This window comes from Phyllobates terribilis, unplaced genomic scaffold (assembly GCF_046119375.1).
Source record: "Phyllobates terribilis strain yellow unplaced genomic scaffold, ASM4611937v1 Scaffold_153__1_contigs__length_4458050, whole genome shotgun sequence".
In the NCBI taxonomy this organism is placed as follows: domain Eukaryota; kingdom Metazoa; phylum Chordata; class Amphibia; order Anura; family Dendrobatidae; genus Phyllobates; species Phyllobates terribilis.
In genome coordinates this window covers 236,594-259,966 of record NW_027362913.1, presented here as the reverse complement: position 1 = coordinate 259,966, position 23,373 = coordinate 236,594, and the positions used below count along the sequence as shown (strand labels likewise).

The window sequence follows — 23,373 nt, the reverse complement described above, 5'->3', positions numbered from 1 at the left end:
AGTAGAGGAGAGGTGATCATCTGGCAGCCCATGTGGAGTACGGGCTACATTGTGTCCTCATGAAGCCTGTCAGTAACCTTATCTGCACATTAACATCTCTGGTATACTAATAGGACTGCAGGGTAACTGTGTGTGAATACGTGTGTATCTGTCCGTACACAGTATGTTCAGAGCTGCAGAATTACAGCACATAATAGGCTGATCTATCTGCTGGCATGTTGGCGACACAGCATCTACCTACAGATATTGTATGTCCTATTTCATTACGATGGTGCTTGGGAGAATACTAATCTAATGACGGAAACCCTTTCTTGTCTTTCCGCCTGTACAGCAATCCCGCAGGGAGGCCTCCGCACCCTCTTTCTGGCTTTTCTTTGTTTCCACCTTTCCCTACACAAGATAACCATAGATCAGTGCCAGTATCTGAACCTGTTCCTTCCACATACAACTCTGCCAAAACTGCCGCCCCCGCATACGGCCTAATTACAGATCTGCCGGTGCCTGTCCCCCCGTCTGAAGTAAGTGCGCAGCCGTGATCAGAAAAAGCCAAAAAATGTCCATTAAACTTTAATAGGTGGGCAGGGAAGATGTTTCTGTAAAGGGGTTGTCTGGTCTAAAACGACAAGTCTGCAGTCACTGTGTATGACTGCAGACTTGTGAATCCTCACATAGAGCACACTGCACACAGTGAGGATTCTGTGGTGTCCACACCGGGAAAGGCGGTCAGGTGGCCACAAGTATACAATATGCGTACTTCCGGCCACAATCTGGCTACACTGTTTCCAGTGCGCTCAATGCAAGTGTATTGTGCGAGGCCTTGAACTGTAGTTGGATTCTGGCTGGGAGTATGCATAGCGCGTACTTGCAGACAGCAATGCACACTATGTGAGAATTCACAAGTCTGCAGTCAGTGTCATGTCGGATCAGAAAACCCCTTTAAGAGCTTGTCTAATCTTGTTTCATCAGGAGCACACTGCTCCTCTGTCTTGCTGGCTACCTCCTTGCTGGGGGCAGTGCTCTCCTGAAGATGGACAGTTTCAACCAGCGGCATGGTCGCGCCGCTGGTCTGAACTATGCACTTTCCTCTGCTGTCGGCAGAGACCGCTTTGACTTTGCAGCGTCGGAGGAGCACAGAGGTACTGAATCCAGGGATCCGGCCAACTTCAGAGCTGCACTTGAAAGCTGTATAGCAAACTGCTTTCCTTGCCTAGGAGACTGGCCACCACTGATAGACAGCAGCAGTGGCCGGTAACCTAGGCACCGAACATTTCTGTTTCTGTAGTCTCTCACCAGTACCTGACAATGTGAACTGAGGTCTAAGATGGCAGACATACAAGAAACAGAGGCATGTTCACACTAGCAAAAAAGAAGCAAGACAAAAATATATCTCATACCCTACCATAATTATATATAAATGTAAAGCAAAATTGCATAATAAATATAGGGTACTTAGTGAACTATTTTTGATCAAAAAAAGTATACAAGCCGTCCCACCAGCGGCAAGGTGACCCTAACTTGGGACGGTACCTATACTGCCTATATTAAAAACCTTACTGTATATCAAAGTTGAAGTAATGCATATAAAAGGGTAGACAAATAGGACCAGGTCCCAACTCCAGACCACCTAGGCCCGTGGTAAGCTACATATATACCAATCAGCTCAACAAAGGGCATGCCACACCCTTAAATTGCACAGAATGCAAACAAGTCAAAAAACCAGACAATGTGAACTGAGGTCTAAGATGGCAGACATACAAGAAACAGAGGCATGTTCACACTAGCAAAAAAGAAGCAAGACAAAAATATATCTCATACCCTACCATAATTATATATAAATGTAAAGCAAAGTTGCATAATAAATATAGGGTACTTAGTGAACTATTTTTGATCAAAAAAAGTATACAAGCCGTCCCACCAGCGGCAAGGTGACCCCAAATTGGGACGGTACCTATACTGCCTATATTAAAAACCTTACTGTATATCAAAGTTGAAGTAATGCATATAAAAGGGTAGACAAATAGGACCGGGTCCCAACTCCAGACCACCTAGGCCCGTGGTAAGCTACATATATACCAATCAGAATAGGTACCGTCCCAATTTGGGGTCACCTTGCCGCTGGTGGGACGGCTTGTATACTTTTTTTGATCAAAAATAGTTCACTAAGTACCCTATATTTATTATGCAACTTTGCTTTACATTTATATATAATTATGGTAGGGTATGAGATATATTTTTGTCTTGCTTCTTTTTTGCTAGTGTGAACATGCCTCTGTTTCTTGTATGTCTGCCATCTTAGACCTCAGTTCACATTGTCTGGTTTTTTGACTTGTTTGCATTCTGTGCAATTTAAGGGTGTGGCATGCCCTTTGTTGAGCTGATTGGTATATATGTAGCTTACCACGGGCCTAGGTGGTCTGGAGTTGGGACCCGGTCCTATTTGTCTACCCTTTTATATGCATTACTTCAACTTTGATATACAGTAAGGTTTTTAATATAGGCAGTATAGGTACCGTCCCAATTTAGGGTCACCTTGCCGCTGGTGGAACGGCTTGTATACTTTTTTTGATCAAAAATAGTTCACTAAGTACCCTATATTTATTATGCAATTTTGCTTTACATTTATATATAATTATGGTAGGGTATGAGATATATTTTTGTCTTGCTTCTTTTTTGCTAGTGTGAACATGCCTCTGTTTCTTGTATGTCTGCCATCTTAGACCTCAGTTCACATTGTCTGGTTTTTTGACTTGTTTGCATTCTGTGCAATTTAAGGGTGTGGCATGCCCTTTGTTGAGCTGATTGGTATATATGTAGCTTACCACGGGCCTAGGTGGTCTGGAGTTGGGACCCGGTCCTATTTGTCTACCCTTTTATATGCATTACTTCAACTTTGATATACAGTAAGGTTTTTAATATAGGCAGTATAGGTACCGTCCCAAGTTAGGGTCACCTTGCCGCTGGTGGGACGGCTTGTATACTTTTTTTGATCAAAAATAGTTCACTAAGTACCCTATATTTATTATGCAATTTTGCTTTACATTTATATATAATTATGGTAGGGTATGAGATATATTTTTGTCTTGCTTCTTTTTTGCTAGTGTGAACATGCCTCTGTTTCTTGTATGTCTGCCATCTTAGACCTCAGTTCACATTGTCTGGTTTTTTGACTTGTTTGCATTCTGTGCAATTTAAGGGTGTGGCATGCCCTTTGTTGAGCTGATTGGTATATATGTAGCTTACCACGGGCCTAGGTGGTCTGGAGTTGGGACCCGGTCCTATTTGTCTACCCTTTTATATGCATTACTTCAACTTTGATATACAGTAAGGTTTTTAATATAGGCAGTATAGGTACCGTCCCAATTTAGGGTCACCTTGCCGCTGGTGGGACGGCTTGTATACTTTTTTTGATCAAAAATAGTTCACTAAGTACCCTATATTTATTATGCAATTTTGCTTTACATTTATATATAATTATGGTAGGGTATGAGATATATTTTTGTCTTGCTTCTTTTTTGCTAGTGTGAACATGCCTCTGTTTCTTGTATGTCTGCCATCTTAGACCTCAGTTCACATTGTCTGGTTTTTTGACTTGTTTGCATTCTGTGCAATTTAAGGGTGTGGCATGCCCTTTGTTGAGCTGATTGGTATATATGTAGCTTACCACGGGCCTAGGTGGTCTGGAGTTGGGACCCGGTCCTATTTGTCTACCCTTTTATATGCATTACTTCAACTTTGATATACAGTAAGGTTTTTAATATAGGCAGTATAGGTACCGTCCCAATTTAGGGTCACCTTGCCGCTGGTGGGACGGCTTGTATACTTTTTTTGATCAAAAATAGTTCACTAAGTACCCTATATTTATTATGCAATTTTGCTTTACATTTATATATAATTATGGTAGGGTATGAGATATATTTTTGTCTTGCTTCTTTTTTTCTCACCAGTACCTGTATATATTTCTTAGGTGGGTGTGAACGGCTTTACATACAAGATGCCTGATCTCCCTGAAACGTTTCCTGAGCTGTCAGATTTGAGGTTTGTATTTTTACAACTAAAATAATAAAAAAAAAAAAGTTTAATTTTTATTTGTCAAAAAAAAATTTCTGAATTCTATATTAGTTCTAATGATAAAATGACATCCATCCTAGTATTCCCCAGGGCCACCCCTATAGATAAGTCTGTGGGGGCTTATTCTGCACACTAGCTTCTCTGTCCCTGTTGTAACATTTCCATGAAAGTCTTCGACGCCCGTTTCTCTTTTTTTCTACTTCAGCGTGTCACAGCTCACCGATATGATGGAGCAAGAGGATGTTCTTCTGGAGCAGTTTGTAAATCTTCCACAACTAAAACCGACTATATCTGATAAACAGGAGCTAGTGAAAAATATCGAGGAGCTGGCAAGTAAGATTTGGTGGATGGTAGTTGAATACGGTTTTGAGGAATGAAGAGTTTTTCTGGTTCTTGGGAAAAAAAAATATAGATAGATAGATATACAGTACAGACCAAAAGTTTGGACACACCTTATCATTTAAAGATTTTTCTGTATTTTCATGACTATGAAAATTGTACATTCACACTGAAGGCATCAAAACTATGAATTAACACATGTGGAATTATATACTTAACAAAAAAGTGTGAAACAACTGAAAATATGTCTTATATTCTAGGTTCTTCAAAGTAGCCATTCCACATGTGTTAATTCATAGTTTTGATGCCTTCAGTGTGAATGTACAATTTTCAAAGTCATGAAAATATAGAAAAATCTTTAAATGAGAAGGTGTGTCCAAACTTTTGGTCTGTACTGTATATATATATATATATATATATATATATATATATATATATATATATATGTGTGTGTCTCATAAAATTAGAATATCATCAAAAAGTTAATTAATTTCAGTTCTTCAATACAAAAAGTGAAACTGATATATTATATAGAGTCATTACAAACAGAGAGATCTATTTCATGTGGTTGTTTCTGCTAATGTTGATGATTATGACTTACAGCCAATGAAAACACAACAGTCATTGTCTCAGTAAATTAGAATAATTAAGAAAAAACACCTGCAAAGGCTTCCTACGTGTTTAAAAAGGCCCCTTAATCTGTTTCAGTAGGCTCCACAGTCATAGGGAAGACTGCTGACTTGACAGATGTCCAGAAGGCAGTCATTGACACACTCCACAAGGTCCCAAAGTTCCAATTTTAATTTGGGAATCAAGGTCCCAGAGTCTGGAGGAAGAGTGCAGAGGCACATAATCCAAGCTGCTTGAGGTCTAGTGTGAAGTTTCCACAATCAGTGATGGCTTGGAGAGCCATGTCATCTGCTGGTGTAGGTCCACTGTGTTTTATCAAGACCAAAGTCAGCGCAGCCGTGTACCAGGAAATTTTAGAGCACTTCATGCTTCCCTCTGACGACAAGCTTTTTGGAGATGGAAATGTCATTCTCCAACAGGACTTGGCCCCTGTCCACACGGCCAAAAGTACCAATACCTGGTTTACACACAACAGTATCACTGTGCTTGATTGGCCAGCAAACTTGCCTGACCATAACCTCATAGAGAATCTATTATAGAGAATCTATGGGGTATTGTCAAGAGGAAGATGAGAGACACCAGACCCAACAATGCAGAGGAGCTGAAGGCTGCTATCAAAGCCACCTGGGCTTCCATAACACCTCAGCAGTGCCACAGGCTGATCGCCTCCATGCCACGCCGCATTGATGCAGTAATTGATGCAAAAGGAGCCCGAGCAAGTATTGAGGGCATTTACTGAACATACATTTCGGATTTTAAAATCATTTTTTAAGCTGTTATAAAATATTCTAATTTACTGAGATAATGACTTTTGTGTTTTCATTGGCTGTAAGTCATAATCATCAACATTAACAGAAATAAACACTTGAAATAGATCACTCTGTTTGTAATGACTCTATATAATATATGAGTTTCACTTTTTGTATTGAAGAACTGAAATAAATTAACTTTTTGATGATATTCTAATTTTGTGAGAAGCACCTGTATATCTACACTGAGCACAAAAAGTTCGGGATATGTGGCTTTCTGGTGAAATGTATGGAAAATGTAAAAAGTTCCCTCTACAGTAATATATTATAATACAAGTAGGGCGTTTAAGTAGAAGCATGTAACGGTGATTTCCTCATCTCAAACCATTTATTGAAACAAATGCCAACAACAGTGGTGGGTATACCCCAACAAAAAATGTCAATGTCTCAATAACTTGTCATGTGGCCTTGAGCAGCATCAATTACAGCTCGACAATGAATTCTCCTGCTGTTCACAAGTGGAGTTATTGTCTGCTGAGGCATGGCATCCCACTCTTCTTGGAGGGTGCAGGGCTGTGGAGTCTGAGTTGGTGTCTATTTTGGTGGAGTTGGTATAAAATGGACCCACTCCGACTCCTAAAATATATAATAAATTGGGTACAGCAGTACAATACAGGATGTGCTGTAAATGTTTCCATAAGAATTTGTGAAAGTTATGAAATGTCCTATAAATGTCTATTCTGTTCCTGATCTAAGGATCTCGGCTTTTAGTTCAGATGAATCTGTGCTGCACTTTATGTACACGCTCAGTAGTGACCAGGGCTGTGGAGTCAGAGTCGGGAGTCGGAAGTTTGGCTTACTGACACCACAGCCCTGGAAAGGGCGGTTCTCAGGTCATTGAGGTTCTGGGGTACAGAGTTACGAGCCTCTACACAGCGACTCAGCTGATCCCATAGGTTTTCTATGGGATTCAGGTCTGGAGAAAATGCAGGCCTCTCCATTTGAGGTTCCCCTGTCTCCAGCAGCCATTCCCTAATGATGCAACCTCAATGAGCTGGAGCCTTGTGATCCATGAAGATGAAATTAGGCCTGTGTTGTGAATGCAGAGGGACAATGACAGGATTAATGTTGTTATTCAAGTAGTAGGGGCTGTTTAATACCAATTCTAATTGAACCCCAAATTTTATTGGGCGATACATGGATCAAACACCTGATGTGAATTTTGCCATTAAGCTCCTTGTTAGAGAACAGCAAGTTGTGCAAAAAGTACTGAAACATTGAACAGTTGGACATGTGCATTCAAAAGTTTAGAGAAGGTCACATTAAGTTCACCTGAAAAGGTTAGAGGGCATTTTAGGTTCATCCTGAAATTTCACCCAAAAGCCAAATATTCCTAACTTTTTGTGGGTAGTGTATATACACACACATACATATACATGGTGGTAAAAGTAGTATTTCATACACTGCCGATTTTGCAAGTTTTCCCACCTACATAGAATGGAGAGGTCTGTAATTTTTATCGTATATCCACTTCAACTGTGAGATACAGAATCTAAAAATAAAAACCAGAAAACCACATTGTTTGATTTTCAAATCATTAAATTGCATTTTATTGCATGGAATTAGTATTTGATTTCCTACCAACCAGCAAGAATTCTGGCTCTTACAGACCTGTTAGTGTTTCTTTAAGAAGCCCTCCTACTCTGCACTCATTACCTTTTATTAATTGCACCATATAAACCTGTATAAAAGACACCTGTCCACATGCTCAATCAATCATACTCCAACCTCTCCACCGTGGGCAAGATCAAAGAGCTGTCTAAGGACACCAGGGACAAAATTGTAGACCTGCACAAGGCTGGCATGGGCTACAAGGCAGCAGACAAGGAGCTTGGTGAGAAGTCAACAACTGTTGGCACAATTATTAGAAAATGGAAGAAACACAAGATGACTGTCAATTCTCCTCGGTGTAAGGCTCCATGCAAGATCTCGCCTTGTGGGGTAAGCATGTGTGACACCCCAGGGGTCTGGTTGCCACAGTGATAGAGATATTACGTCTGAGAGCAGGTGGGAGGTCCTTTGGTCAGGAATCCTGTGCATGCCACACCTCCTGCCCAGTCTTGGGAGGGGAAGGACTTCCCCTATATAAACCCGGGGCTGAGGCAGGGTTAGGAGAAAGAAGACAGAACAAGAGTAGAGAAGAGAAGCAGCATAGCAAGAAACATCAGGAGCTCTGTGGGGAGCAGTGTTACAACGAGTCAGGGGCTGGCAGCTGCAGAGCTCGCCCTGACTGAGAAGATTTCTTACCGGACCCGGAGTCCGAGGCTGTGGGGACTAACTCCTACCCAGCAGCAGAAACCGTTCGGCAGAGGATTTCAGGTCCTCTGGCCCAGAAGCCCGAAGGCACGGTCACACGCGTGGGACCAGCACCGCCATCGTGGAGCGGAAGCCATTAGAAGGCCCCGAGTCACCGGCCATACGGGTGAGCACCACACGGTACACTCAGGGACGTGGGCTACTTATTCCCGCCTCTAGCAAGGTAGCCAGAAGAGTACAGTTAGTTGGGAAGGCCTACAACTCCGCCTGGCCAGGGGAGATCCCATCTGCTCAAGGACTGACCAGGCCCCTATCACTAGCAAGTACTCCGGGAGGGTCTATCTTTGTCACCAGTAAAGACCCTGAACTACACCGCACCGTCTCTGAGTGGTTCCTGCTACCCCCATCATCCACGTCGGCTGCCCTGAGGCCATACCCCTCCCGTTGGGGGTTATACCATCCACGCTGCACCATCCTTCCACCGGCCTCAGCGGTCTGCCCTGCAGCGGCAGCTCCATAGCTGCATTCAACGGGTGGCGTAGTCACCAACCATCTACTGCTAGTACATCGCCGCTCAGTTTGACTCCCTGGGCACGGACCGGGTCGCCGCCACGAGACTACAACCCTCAAGAGATCCGGCTCCGGGTAAGCTCCCGCGTGCGCAACGCAGCGCGACACAGGCCCAGGGGCGCGTCAACTTTGGCGTAGTCGGCAGGATTTCGTGCCCGCAACCACCGGGTACTGCGTGCCTGAAAAGCAAAGACTGTTCAAACTTACCAGTGGTGAAGATTCCCGTTATCCGTGGAGGTTTCCCGCCATCCGGCGCCATCTTCTACCTTCTTCCCGCCATCCGCGAAGTTTTCCCGCCATCCGGCGCCATCTTCGACCTTCTTCCCGCCATCCGTGGAGTTTTCCCGCCATTGGACGCCATCTTGAGGACGCCGCGCGGGAAGAAGAGGGGCGTGGACTCCGAAAGCGCGCGAGAACTGAAGCCCCGCCTCACGTCCGGACGTTGCGTAAGGTCCTGGAAGGAGCCCAGCAGACGCCGACGTCACCGGAGCGCGACGGAAGGTCCTCAACCCTGACGATCCACTGCGGAGCCGCGGCCTACGGAACAGGATCATCGCAAGGTAGGCCACGGTCCACTAGGGGGGAGGAAGATGTCGGATACGGAGGAGAGCTTCACTGCCTCAACCCCCGCCAGCGCCACCGCTGCTGCAGTTATGCCCTTCACCATGCCCTATATCCCGGGAGCAGCTTGGCTACCCCAGTACTCAGGGGAGTCACATACCCTGCATGACTTTAGAGAAAAGCTGGATAGCCTCTTCCAGGTGTACCCCCTCACAGAAGAGCAAAAAGTGAGCATCCTGGTGGCCCAACTAACTGGGGCAGCCAAAAGGGAAGTAAAATCCTGGCCACCTGGGAGGAAGACTGTCGCAGGGATACTAACCCGGCTGAAGGACACCTTTGATACCCGCACCTCAGCCGAGATTAAGCTTAGATTCTACGGGTGCAAGCAGCGAGCGCATGAGAGTATAAGGGACTATGCACTAAACCTACAAGAGGCCCTGGGGGCCATAAAGCAGACCGACCCTGATGGGGTGGGAAACGAGGACAGGCTGTTGACTGAACAATTTATAGAGGGTTTATATTGCAATGCCCATCAAACCCAGTTGCGGGCAATGGCCTTACAGGATCCCCATCTGGACTTTGCACAGTTCAAGGACAGAGCCATCCGGGTGCTCCGAGAACCGGCACCGGGTGGCGTTGTGACCCACAGGCGCCCAGCTATCACTTACCACCAGGAGGCGGCGCCCTTGTCGGCAGGGCCTGTGGGAGCTGATGCGCAGGCTTTGGACAATGACCCGGCTCCAGACCTACGCCATCAGGTCCAAGAGCTAGCTAAGAGCGTTGCTGCGCTAACCCGAACTGTGCAGTCTTTACAGGTTTCCACCCCAGGGAAGATCCAGCTGGCATCCGGACCAGAGGACATCCCGTGGCGTCGACCAAGGAGGACCCCACCGGCCAGAGGAAGACCCAGTGACCGATACAGCGAGGACGGACGACCCATCTGCCGCCGCTGCAATCAACCCGGACATATGGAAAGGTACTGTTCTTTAAACGGGCACAACCTGGGGTAGAGGGCCAACCCCCAGGAAAAAGATCACCAGGCCCATCGAACTGGCGCGACAGATATGTGGGAGGACGTCCAGTCTTGCCTGTGGTACTGGATGGCATTCCCATGAGTGCCCTACTGGACACCGGGTCACAGGTCACCACCATCCCGTACGTGCTCTTTAAGCAGTACTGGAATGACTCGGATATTACCCGCTACCCTGACGACGACTTGAGTATCATCGCCAGCAATGGCCAGCCCGTGCCACAGATCGGATTTAAAGAGGTGACCATCAAAATCGGTAGAGTCGAACTGGCAGCACAGGGACTGATCATTGTAGACATTGACAAACAGGAGAGTCACCCAAAAATAACTCTAGGAACTAATGTAATTGAAAATTGTCTTGCAGAGGTGATTTTCCTTTTACAGCAGGTTGCCAAGAACGCCAGCTCCGGCGAGCAGCGAGTGCTCCAGAAAGAGATCCGGGCACTGATGCGACGGCAACAGGTGGAACTCTCCGGCGGTGAGATTGGTAGCGTAAGAATGTGTGACCCTTTCCCTATTGCCATGCCCCCAAAAAGTGAAATGATGATTTGGTGCCGGGCAGCTATTGGTCTGAGAGGTAGAGATTACCAGGCAATGGTAGAACCAGCTTACTCAGACAGTAGGCCCACCATTTTGACAGCACGGGGGGTGGTCAATGTACGCCATGGGAGGGTGCCCGTTCGCATAATCAATATCGGGGAGAGGGAAGTGTACCTGCCCCGGTATGCCACACTAGCAAAATTATATACCATCAACCAAAACTCTATACAGTCTGTGGAACCCTTGCCTCCATCTCACCCGGAGGAAGGTAACGGCTCTAAGAAAGTAATGGAGGATTGGTGTCAGCAACTACACTTGGGAACTGACTCCACTCCCTCCCACCAGAAACAGGGAGTCTACCGGGTGGTTCAAGAGTATGAGAGAGTGTTTAGTAAACACCCGTTAGACTTCGGGCGAGTCAAGGGGGTAGAACACCGCATCCCCACGGGAGATCATCCTCCCATAAAAGAGAGGTATCGACCCGTACCCCCTGCACATTACCAACACGCCAAGGGGATGCTTAGAGACATGAAGGAGGCTGGGGTAATCCGGTATAGCTGTAGCCCCTGGGCAGCCCCGCTAGTTTTAGTCAAAAAGAAAGACAACACCATGAGGATGTGTGTAGATTACCGGAAAATCAACCGTATCACACACAAGGATGCGTACCCCTTACCAAGGATAGAGGAGTCATTGGCTGCTTTAAGGTCTGCTAACTTCTTCTCTACCTTGGATCTCACTAGCGGGTACTGGCAGGTTCCTGTAGCAGAGGCGGACCGGGAGAAGACCGCATTCACCACCCCGATGGGACTTAGCGAGTTCACCTGCATGCCGTTCGGACTCTGCAACGCCCCAGGAACCTTCCAACGATTAATGGAGTGCTGTCTGGGCCACAGAAACTTCGAGACGGTCCTGTTGTACCTGGACGATGTCATCGTATACTCCAAAACTTATGAGGACCACCTGAAACACCTGGCGGAGGTGTTCGAAGCTCTGGCGAGTTACGGCCTAAAGGTGAAACCCTCCAAGTGTCACCTCCTGAAACCAAAGGTGCAGTATCTGGGACACGTGGTGAGCGCTGACGGAGTGGCTCCCGACCCCGATAAGATCACCGCAATTAAGGGATGGCCAAGCCCCTTCAGCGTAAAAGAAGTGCGGCAGTTCCTCGGGTTGGTAGGCTACTACCGAAGGTTTATTCCCGGTTTCACCAAAAAGGCAGCGCCTATGCAGGACCTCCTGATAGGCCAGTCCCGGAAGGCCAAGAACCAGAAGCCGCCCTTCAAATGGGAAGAGCTAGAAGAAGAGTCCTTCCGCCAGCTGAAGAATGCCCTCACGGGGGATGAAATCTTGGCGTACCCGGATTATAGCCAGCCCTTCATCCTCTACACCGACGCCAGTAACATCGGGCTAGGAGCCGTACTGTCCCAGATCCAGCAGGGGAAAGAACGAGTAATCGCCTACGCCAGCCGAAAACTGCGACCCACCGAAAGGAACCCCGAGAATTATAGCTCATTTAAGCTAGAGTTCCTGGCCGTGGTATGGGCAGTCACTGAGCGCTTTAAGCATTACCTTGCTTCTTCCCGGTTCACCGTGTACACGGATAACAACCCGTTGACACACCTGGACACGGCAAGACTCGGTGCCCTAGAGCACAGGTGGATGGCCCGTCTGTCCAACTACGAGTTCATAATCAAATACCGGGCAGGGCGCTCCAATACTAACGCGGACGCCCTGTCCAGGATGCCCAACCTGCCGGACGAAGGAGAAGATCCGGAGGGACTGGAAGAGATTGAACTCCCTGCGTTCCACCGTCATGGGACTATCCAGTATTCCCACCGGGTAAGGAGTAAGCAGGCTGCTACGTTGAACCCCTTACCTCACTACAACTGGGCGGAAACGCAAGACAGCGACCCTGCCGTCCGACTGGTGAAGGAGATGCTGACTCGGCCGGAGGCTCGCCTTGAACCAGACGCTCCGGAGGAAGCCAAACAACTATGGGCAGAGAAGAGTCGACTGTTCCTTTACAAAGGGAAGTTGTGCCGCAGAATGGTTAACTCCCGGACGCATGAATTACTCTGGCAAGTAGTGGTGCCACGAAGAGACGCAGCCATGGTGATGGAGGCATACCACGACGGAGCTGGACACTTCGGGTGGAAGAAGCTGGAGTTCCTGCTGCGCGAGCGATTCCACTGGGTAGGCATGAGGGGAACCATTGAGAAGTGGTGCAGAGACTGTGGCCCGTGCAACCTGAGAAGGAAGGACCGCGCCAGCCAGAAGACTCCCCTGCAGTCCATCGTCACCCGGCAACCGTTGGAACTGGTAGCCTTGGATCATGTAAAACTGACCCCAAGCAGAAGTGGCTACGTCTACGCGTTAACCATCGTGGATCATTACTCCCGGTTTCTGGTTGTCGTCCCCGTCAAGGACTTAACGGCTCAAACAGCAGCTAGAGCCTTCCAGCAGCACTTTTGCCGTCCACACGGGTACCCGGACCAAGTGCTGACGGACCAGGGACCTGCCTTTGAAGCGGAGGTCTTCCAGGAATTCTGCAATCTGTATGGCTGCCGGAAGATAAGGACGACACCCTACCATCCGCAGACTAATGGACTTTGTGAAAAAATGAACCAGGTGGTAATGGATCTTCTAAAAACGTTGCCCCTGGAAGAACGCAGTCTGTGGCCTGAAAAGTTTCCCGATCTGGTGGACCTATACAACCACATCCCGGTAGGTTCCACCAACTGTACCCCGGCTTACCTAATGAGAGCAAGACCTGGTAAGTTACCTGTTGACCTGGAAATGGGAGTCCTGACACCCGAGGACACTTCACCAGAAACAGACTGGGACACAGAGAGGCAGCAGCAGTACCGGAGAGTACAGGAGAGCGTGGAGCGAAGTCTCTGTCAGGCTAGGGAAAGACAAGAGAAAACTTACAACCAGTATGCTCCCGCTGTTCCCCTGGTACCCGGAGAGCAGGTCTTGAAGAGGAAGAGACGGCTCCACAAGTTGGACGACCAGTGGGAGAAGGACCCGTACACCGTACTGCCCTCAAGCCACGAAAACCCGAAGGTCTGTACCATCAGTAAAGACGGAGGGGAAACCACAGCCATTGTATCCCGGGACCACCTAAAGAAGTGTCCCGAACAACTGAGGAACCCTGAAGAGGAACAAGAAGACCATCGACCCGTAGAGGAAAGGGAAGATATGGTTAGTACCGTGCTCGGGGACTTCCCTCGGTCTTGGACTCAAGTCAATGGTGCAGTTGTGGTACCCGTACTCACCTTCCTCCAACCATCATCCCAAGAACCTACGGAGCAACCGGTAGAGCTGGAAGAACAGCCGGTCCAGGAGGCAGAAGACTCTACACAAGCAGACCCGGAAAATCAACCCTCTGCTTATAGTGAGCCTGCCATACCCCTAGTGAGCCAGAGGGCCCATAGACAGCTGCCCAGTTTACCCTTGACAGCTCCTACACCCTGTAGTTCAGGGCCAGACAGTCAGCTCCGTAGGTCCACTAGGGCCACTAGAGGCCAGCTACCCGCACGTTGGAGGATCTAAATGTTTAAGCTATCTTATAATGTTTACTTGTTTATAGTTGCTTGTGTATAATTTTGTGTTTCTAGTTCTTTTTAGGAGTCCTTGGTGGATTTACCGGGAATCCTTGTACATAGTTGGAGCGTAACCCAGGATGGACTAAAGACTGTTAAGGACTCGGGGCAGGACAGGCCCCTACCTGGTTACGTCTCCCTGTTTTGGTGAAATGGACACCTTGCTTTTCAAAACTGCACCCGGTTGCGGACACGCCGTAACCATCTTATGTGTTTTTCTTATTGTATTGTTATGGTTATACCTTGTTATGTTTTTCTAAAAAAAATATGTTTAGTCCCGGAGTACTAAATTTCACTAGGGGGGAATGTGACACCCCAGGGGTCTGGTTGCCACAGTGATAGAGATATTACGTCTGAGAGCAGGTGGGAGGTCCTTTGGTCAGGAATCCTGTGCATGCCACACCTCCTGCCCAGTCTTGGGAGGGGAAGGACTTCCCCTATATAAACCCGGGGCTGAGGCAGGGTTAGGAGAAAGAAGACAGAACAAGAGTAGAGAAGAGAAGCAGCATAGCAAGAAACATCAGGAGCTCTGTGGGGAGCAGTGTTACAACGAGTCAGGGGCTGGCAGCTGCAGAGCTCGCCCTGACTGAGAAGATTTCTTACCGGACCCGGAGTCCGAGGCTGTGGGGACTAACTCCTACCCAGCAGCAGAAACCGTTCGGCAGAGGATTTCAGGTCCTCTGGCCCAGAAGCCCGAAGGCACGGTCACACGCGTGGGACCAGCACCGCCATCGTGGAGCGGAAGCCATTAGAAGGCCCCGAGTCACCGGCCATACGGGTGAGCACCACACGGTACACTCAGGGACGTGGGCTACTTATTCCCGCCTCTAGCAAGGTAGCCAGAAGAGTACAGTTAGTTGGGAAGGCCTACAACTCCGCCTGGCCAGGGGAGATCCCATCTGCTCAAGGACTGACCAGGCCCCTATCACTAGCAAGTACTCCGGGAGGGTCTATCTTTGTCACCAGTAAAGACCCTGAACTACACCGCACCGTCTCTGAGTGGTTCCTGCTACCCCCATCATCCACGTCGGCTGCCCTGAGGCCATACCCCTCCCGTTGGGGGTTATACCATCCACGCTGCACCATCCTTCCGCCGGCCTCAGCGGTCTGCCCTGCAGCGGCAGCTCCATAGCTGCATTCAACGGGTGGCGTAGTCACCAACCATCTACTGCTAGTACATCGCCGCTCAGTTTGACTCCCTGGGCACGGACCGGGTCGCCGCCACGAGACTACAACTCTCAAGAGATCCGGCTCCGGGTAAGCTCCCGCGTGCGCAACGCAGCGCGACACAGGCCCAGGGGCGCGTCACATGATTCTGAGAAAGGTCAGGAATCAGCCCATCACTACACAGGAAGACCTGGTCAATAACCTGAAGAGAGCTGGGACCACAGTCTCAAACAACAGCACATGTCCAGTCCCATTTCAAGTTTGCCAATGACCATCTGGCATGGGAGAAGGTCTTGTGGTCAGATGAGACCAAAATAGAACTTTTTGGTATCAACTCCACTCGCCGTGAGAAAGAAGGAGGATGAGTACAACCCCAAGAACACTGTCCCAACCGTGAAGCATGGTGGAGAAAATGTCATACTTTGGGGGTGGTTTTCTGCAAAGGGGACAGGATGACTGCACCATATTGAAGGGAGGATGGATGGGGTCATGTATCGCGACATTTTGTCCAACAACTTCTATCCCTCAGTAAGAGCATTGAAGATGGGACGTGCCTGGGTCTTCCACCATGACAATGACCCGAAACACATAGCCAAGGAAACTAAGGAGTGTCTCTGCTAGAAGCATTTCAAGGTCCTGGAGTAGCCTAACCAGTCTCCAGACCTGAACCCAGTAGAAAATCTTTAGAGGGAGCTGAAACTCCAATGTTGCCCAGCGACAGCCCCGAAACCTGAAAGATCTGGAGAAGGTCTGTATGGAGGAGTGGGCCAAAGTCCCTGCTGCGGTGTGTGCAAACTTGGTCAAGAACTACAGGAAACTTCTGACCTCTGTAATTGCAAACAAAGGTTTCTGTACCAAATATTACATTCTGTTTTTCTATTGTATCACATACTTATTTCAATCAATAAAATGCTAATTAATTATGTAAAAATCATACAATGTGATTTTCTGGATTCTTCTTCTGTCTCTCACAGTTGAAGTATACCTACGATAAAAAAAAAAATACAGACCTCTCCATTCTTTGTAGGTGGGAAAACTTGCAAAATCGGCAGTGTATCAAATACTTATTTTCCCCACTGGATATACACAGCGGGTGAAATACTCACACTTCACCAATTTTCTAAGTAACTATGTTACTAAAGGTGCTATAGGCATGAAATTCTCCCCAGATATCAGTAACAGACCATCCAATCCACGTAGGCAAAGAAATCAAACAATAGATGTCCATAAATTAAGTTATGTGTAATAATGAGAAATTACACGGGGAAAAAGTATTGACTATGCTTACTGAAATGTATTTAATACTTCGTACACAAGCCTTTGTTGGTGATGACAGCTTCAAGATTCATCCTGTATGGAGAAACTAGTCGCATGCATTGCTCAAGTGTGATTTTGTCCCATTCTTCCACACAAACACGCTACAAATCCTGAAGATCCCTTGGGCTCCTTCTATGAACTCTGAGCTTCAGTTCCTTCTATAAATATTCTGTTGGATTCAGGTCAGGTGATTGGGTGGGCCATTTTAGCAGCTTTAATTATCTCTCTCTGAAAACAATTGAGCGTTTCCTTGGCTGTGTGTTTGGGATCATTGTCTTGCTGAAATGTCCACCCTTGTTTCATCATCATCCTGGTAGATTGCAGCCGATTTTTATCAAGAATGTCTCGTACATTTATCCATTCCTCCTTCCTTCATTAATATGAAGATTGCCGTATGCTGAAAAGCAGCCCAACACCATGATGTTCCCACCTCCAAACTTCACTGTTAGTATGGTGTTTTGGGGGTGATATGCAGTGTCTTCTGGCCTCCAAACATGGTGTGTATTATGACATCCAAAGAGTTCAATTTTGGCCTCATCTGACCAGACTATATTCTCCCAGTATTTCACAGGCTTGTCTAAATATTGTTGAGCAAACGTTAAACACGCGTCAACATGCTTTTTGTTCAACAATGGAGTCTTGCGTGCTAAGCGTGCATACAGACCATGGAGGTTGAGTGCATCACTTATAGTTTTCTTTGAAACAATTGCTGATTCCTGGTCTTTCTGTAACTCTCCACAGGTGGTCCTTGGTCATGGACAACTCTTTTGATAATTAATTTCACTCCTCTGTTTGAAATCTTGCGGGGAGCACCTGGTCGTGGCTGGTTTATTATGAAATTATGTTCTTTACATTTCTGGATTATGGCCCCAGCAGTGCTCACTGGAGCCTTCAGTAATTTAGAAATTCTTCTGTAACCAATACCGTCAGTATGTTTTACAACAATTAGGTTGCGGAGGTCTTGAGACCGCTCACTGGTTTTACCCATCATGAGATGTTTCTTGTGTGGCATCTTGCTAACGAGACACCTTTTTATAGGCCATCAGTTGAACCGCCTAATATTATTTTTCACTAAGTGGCAGGATGGGTTTCTAATTACTGATAGATTTCAGCTGGTGTCATGACTTTCCATGGCTTTTTGCCTCTCTCTCTCTTCATGTGTTCAGTACCTTTTTCCTGTGTCATTTCTCATTATTACACAGAATTCATGGACATCTATGATTTGATTTCTTTGCCTATGTGGACTGGATGGGTTGTTACCGACATCTGGTGAGAATTTCATGTCGATAGCACCTTTAGTAATATATTTACTTAGACAATTGGTGACATGTTCAATACTTATTTCATCCTCTGTATGTGTATATTAATATAGAATTTTTTTTAATTTTTTTAATCCAGAAAATAATCTTCAAATTGAGCCAATTCTGGAGTCAAAGCGACAAGCATTATTAGATAAGGTAAGCCACTGTGGATGGGGCTGACATGGCAGGCGCAGTCTTTACGGCAGGTTTGGTTCATTTGTGGATTGTGCTAAGGAATTCTGACGATCTCACCCTTGCTATATTGAAGTTGGTGAAATTCACATTGATAATCTGCTGTATTTTCACCCCACAATGACATGCCGGGATTTGGAACATCTTTGGCGTTCTCATTTTTCTATATGGGCAATCTTTACAGTTTGCGGATGAGATTTGTAAAGTCTCATCCACTTACCTTATAAACCTGCTCTGATCTGGCCGTAAAAGCTGCAGCAAATGCGGCCCGCGTGAATTCATCCTCATTTCCTTGTGTTTTTCTTCTCTTCCAGTATGAGCTTCTGACTCAAATGAAAACCAGCAAAGACAGCATGAGCTGAGCGAGGTAATGTGGCGGATACGGGGCTAGAGAAGATGGCGCCTGCGGGACAGTGATATCACCTCTTGTGAATGGTGGATTCTATTCTATATTGATTGTTACCTTTCGTTATTATCCTGTCTGTGATGATCATGAGACTGATGCAAAGCCTTGTGAACAGAATAAGAAGTTTGAGTCTAGTATTAGGATTAATGGCCAGTTTGCATTTTTTTTTTATCTAGATTGTGTTATGGAAAATCGAAAAAAAACTCAGTAGTTAAAAATAACATGTAAAGAGAACCTGTCAGCTTTCTCATGCCTCCCGAAGCGCCACCATGGATTTATTCATCTTTTTGTACCCTGTGTAAAGAGCCCATTAATAGCGGCTTACTGATTTCTAACATTTTTATAACTGCGGCCGTGATAATAAGTAGGTGAATATTTGTGGGGGCATTGCAACGCGCCCCACCACTAGTCACCCTCTAATTAGCAAATTGCCACCACAATTGCCAAATGCAGAAATCAGAAAGCCACTAAAAGGGGTTTGTTAGGACGGGTATAAAGTGAGAAATAAATACATGGTGACGGTTTGTGATCTCGGGGAGCTGACAGGTTACCTTTAACATAAAGTCCTGGTCATTTTCTGATGACACATTCCCTTTAATTGCAGAACTGTGCTGTCAGTAGATCTCTTTGATAAGTTAAAGGGTAATAAAAGCCCTTTATGTGTTCCTGTGGAAACTGGACGTCTAATCTGCAGAAAGCCGCTGAAGCCACAAATGACATTATTGTTCAGTAGAACAAAGGGAACGTTCTGAAAGGTTTACAGTGCGGGGGGATATGGACGGCGTGCACTGTAAGGGGGCCATGCAAGAATTGGCTGAATATTGAAATATTAGTATATGTATGATGTCGCTACTAGTGATGAGCGAGCATGCAGAGACTGGCTAACAAACAGGCAATCCCTGCATGTGTCACAGCTGTGTAACAGCCGCGATACATGCAGCCGCCCCGGCTGCAACGGAAATGCTGAACACGACGAAACTACTCAGCGAGTACCCGAGTGTGCTCGTTTAAAGGGTTAAACGAGCACGCTCGCTCATCACTAGTCGCTACATGTTCCCAGATTGCCACTATAGTCCTATACATTGTTTTCAGCATCATCTCGCCCAGCTTTCCATATAATACACATTTTTATATCAGCTGATCTTTTCTACTAGACAGACGATAGGTCCAATTGTCCAGACTTGTATTTAATCCTGATGATTAGTACTGTGAGGTTATAGCATGTGAATGGTACATGACCAGATGCTTTCACAGCAGCCAACCAGAGCTTGGCTTTCATTTTTTAGGAACAGTTTGAGGAATGAAAGCTGCATTATGATTGGCTGCAATGGACGATCTGTAAATGAGCCCCATTTGCTGGGGAAACCTATTGCCGCTAGTAAAATAGGTGAGTCCCTGTGCCATATGGGATGAGGTGTAACGTCCTGCTCCTTCCCCCCTCGCAGAGCTGCGGTCTCAGCGCACTACAGGCCAGGTTAAAGGTCGCTGCCCACCAAGCTGAAGAGGAGGCTGACAATTTTGCCGAAAATTTCCTTGAGGGAAAAACAGAAATAGATGATTTTTTAACTCTGTTCATGGAAAAGAGAAGAGTAAGTGCTGTGGTATTGGTTTAATAGTGGTGCGCCTTATACTGGGGAATTGCATGAATAGCAGTTCCCTAAGATATGTCTGTATACAGGGAATTGCTGCCATTAATGGTTCAGTATCTGGGCTGGTCAGCCTTGGATCCATAGAGCGAATGTTATCTGCGGTCTGGATCTGGTGGAGCAGCGGACACGGCTTGTACCGATGAGCGGGAAGCCATGGCCTCCACATTGTATGTCCTCCTGTGTTATCTCAGTATGACTGGCAGTCACTGATGCACCTATAGTGCACCTATACAACGACCGCACGAAGAAGCCTAGGAAAGACAAAGATAGTGACTGACACTGGCTCCATGGCCCAAGGTGGCATTGTAATTGCTCTCTAGATCATATTGTGCATCTGTGCAGAGCCGAGTCCTGTCATGTTTCACTTATGTCTCTAGAAGCCATTCACATCACTGACGATTTGTCTCCTATCTCTCAGTGCTGCCACAGTAGAGAAGCTGCAACAGTCCATATCCCTGCACAGCCAGTACCATGCACCGCTATAGGCATGATAATATACCGCCATGTTGTCTGCATGTTCATATACACCATCCATACCATGCACCGCTATAGGAACGATAATATACCGCCATGTTGTCTGCATGTTCATATACACCATCCATACTATGCACCGCTATAGGTATAATAATATACCGCCATGTTGTCTGCATGTTCATATACACCATCCATACTATGCACCGCTATAGGTACGATAATATACCGCCATGTTGTCTGCATGTTCATATACACCATCCATACTATGCACCGCTATAGGTACGATAATATACCGCCATGTTGTCTGCATGTTCATATACACCATCCATACTATGCACCGCTATAGGTATAATAATATACCGCCATGTTGTCTGCATGTTCATATACACCATCTATAACATGCACCGCTATAGGTACGATAACATACCGCCATGTTGTCTGCATGTTCATATACACCATCCATACTATGCACCACTATAGGTACGATAATATACCGCCATGTTGTCTGCATGTTCATATACACCATCCATACTATGCACCACTATAGGTACGATAATATACCGCCATGTTCTCTGCATGTTTATATACACCATCCATACTATGCACCACTATAGGTACGATAATATACCGCCATGTTGTCTGCATGTTCATATACACCATCCATACTATGCACCGCTATAGGTATAATAATATACCGCCATGTTGTCTGCATGTTCATATACACCATCTATAACATGCACCGCTATAGGTACGATAATATACCGCCATGTTGTCTGCATGTTCATATACACCATCCATACTATGCACCACTATAGGTACGATAATATACCGCCATGTTGTCTGCATGTTCATATTCACCATCCATACTATGCACCGCTATAGGTACGATAATATACCGCCATGTTGTCTGCATGTTCATATACACCATCCATATCATGCACCGCTATAGGTACGATAATATACCGCCATCTTGTCTGCATGTTCATATACACCATCCATACTGTGCACCGCTATAGGTACGATAATATACCGCCATGTTGTCTGCATGTTCATATACACCATCCATACTATGCACCGCTATAGGTACGATAATATACCGCCATGTTGTCTGCATGTTCATATACACCACCCATACTATGCACCACTATAGGTACGATAATATACCGCCATGTTGTCTGCATGTTCATATACACCATCCATACTATGCACCGCTATAGGTACGATAATATACCGCCATGTAGTCTGCATGTACATATACACCATCCATACCATGCACTGCTATAGGTACGATAATATACCGCCATGTTGTCTGCATGTTCATATAAACCATCCATACCATGCACCGCTATAGGTACGATAATATACCGCCATGTTGTCTGCATGTTCATATACACCCTCCATACTATGCACCACTATAGGTACGATAAAATACCGCCATGTTGTCTGCATGTTTATATACACCATCCATACCATGCACCACTATAGGTACGATAATATACCGCCATGTTGTCTGCATGTTCATATACACCATCCATACCATGCACCGCTATAGGTACGATAATATACCGCCATGTTGTCTGCATGTTCATATACAACATCCATACTATGCACCGCTATAGGTATAATAATATACCGCCATGTTGTCTGCATGTTCATATACACCATCCATACTATGCACCGCTATAGGTACGATAATATACCGCCATGTTGTCTGCATGTTCATATACACCATCCATACTATGCACCGCTATAGGTATAATAATATACCGCCATGTTGTCTGCATGTTTATATACACCATCCATGCCATGCACCGCTATAGGTACGATAATATACCGCCATGTTCTCTGCATGTTTATATACACCATCCATACTGTGCACCGCTATAGGTACGATAATATACCACCATGTTGTCTGCATGTTTATATACACCGTCCATACTATGCACCGCTATAGGTACGATAATATACCGCCATGTTGTCTGCATGTTCATACACACCATCCATACTATGCACCGCTATAGGTATAATAATATACCGCCATGTTGTCTGCATGTTTATATACACCATCCATACCACGCACCGCTATAGGTACGATAATATACCGCCATCTTCTCTGCTTGTTTATATACACCATTCATACCATACCATGCACCGCTATATGTACGATAATATACCGCCATGTTGTCTGCATGTTTATATACACCATCTATACCATGCACCGCTATAGGTACGATAATATACTGCCATCTTCTCTGCTTGTTTATATACACCATCCATACCATACCATGCACCGCTATATGTACGATAATATACCGCCATGTTGTCTGCATGTTTATATACACCATCTATACCATGCACCGCTATAGTTACGATAATATACCGCCTTGTTCTCTGCATGTTTATATACACCATCCATACCATACCATGCACCTCTATAGGTACGATAATATACCGCCATCTTC

At 46.0% G+C, this 23,373-nt stretch overlaps 1 pseudogene; it reads left to right on the top strand.

Annotated features, from left to right (window-relative positions):
- LOC141206961 (vacuolar protein sorting-associated protein 37A-like) overlaps positions 1–20,922 on the top strand; it is a 68,777-nt pseudogene extending 47,855 nt beyond the window's left edge.
- Positions 20,923–23,373: the final 2,451 nt, after the last annotated feature.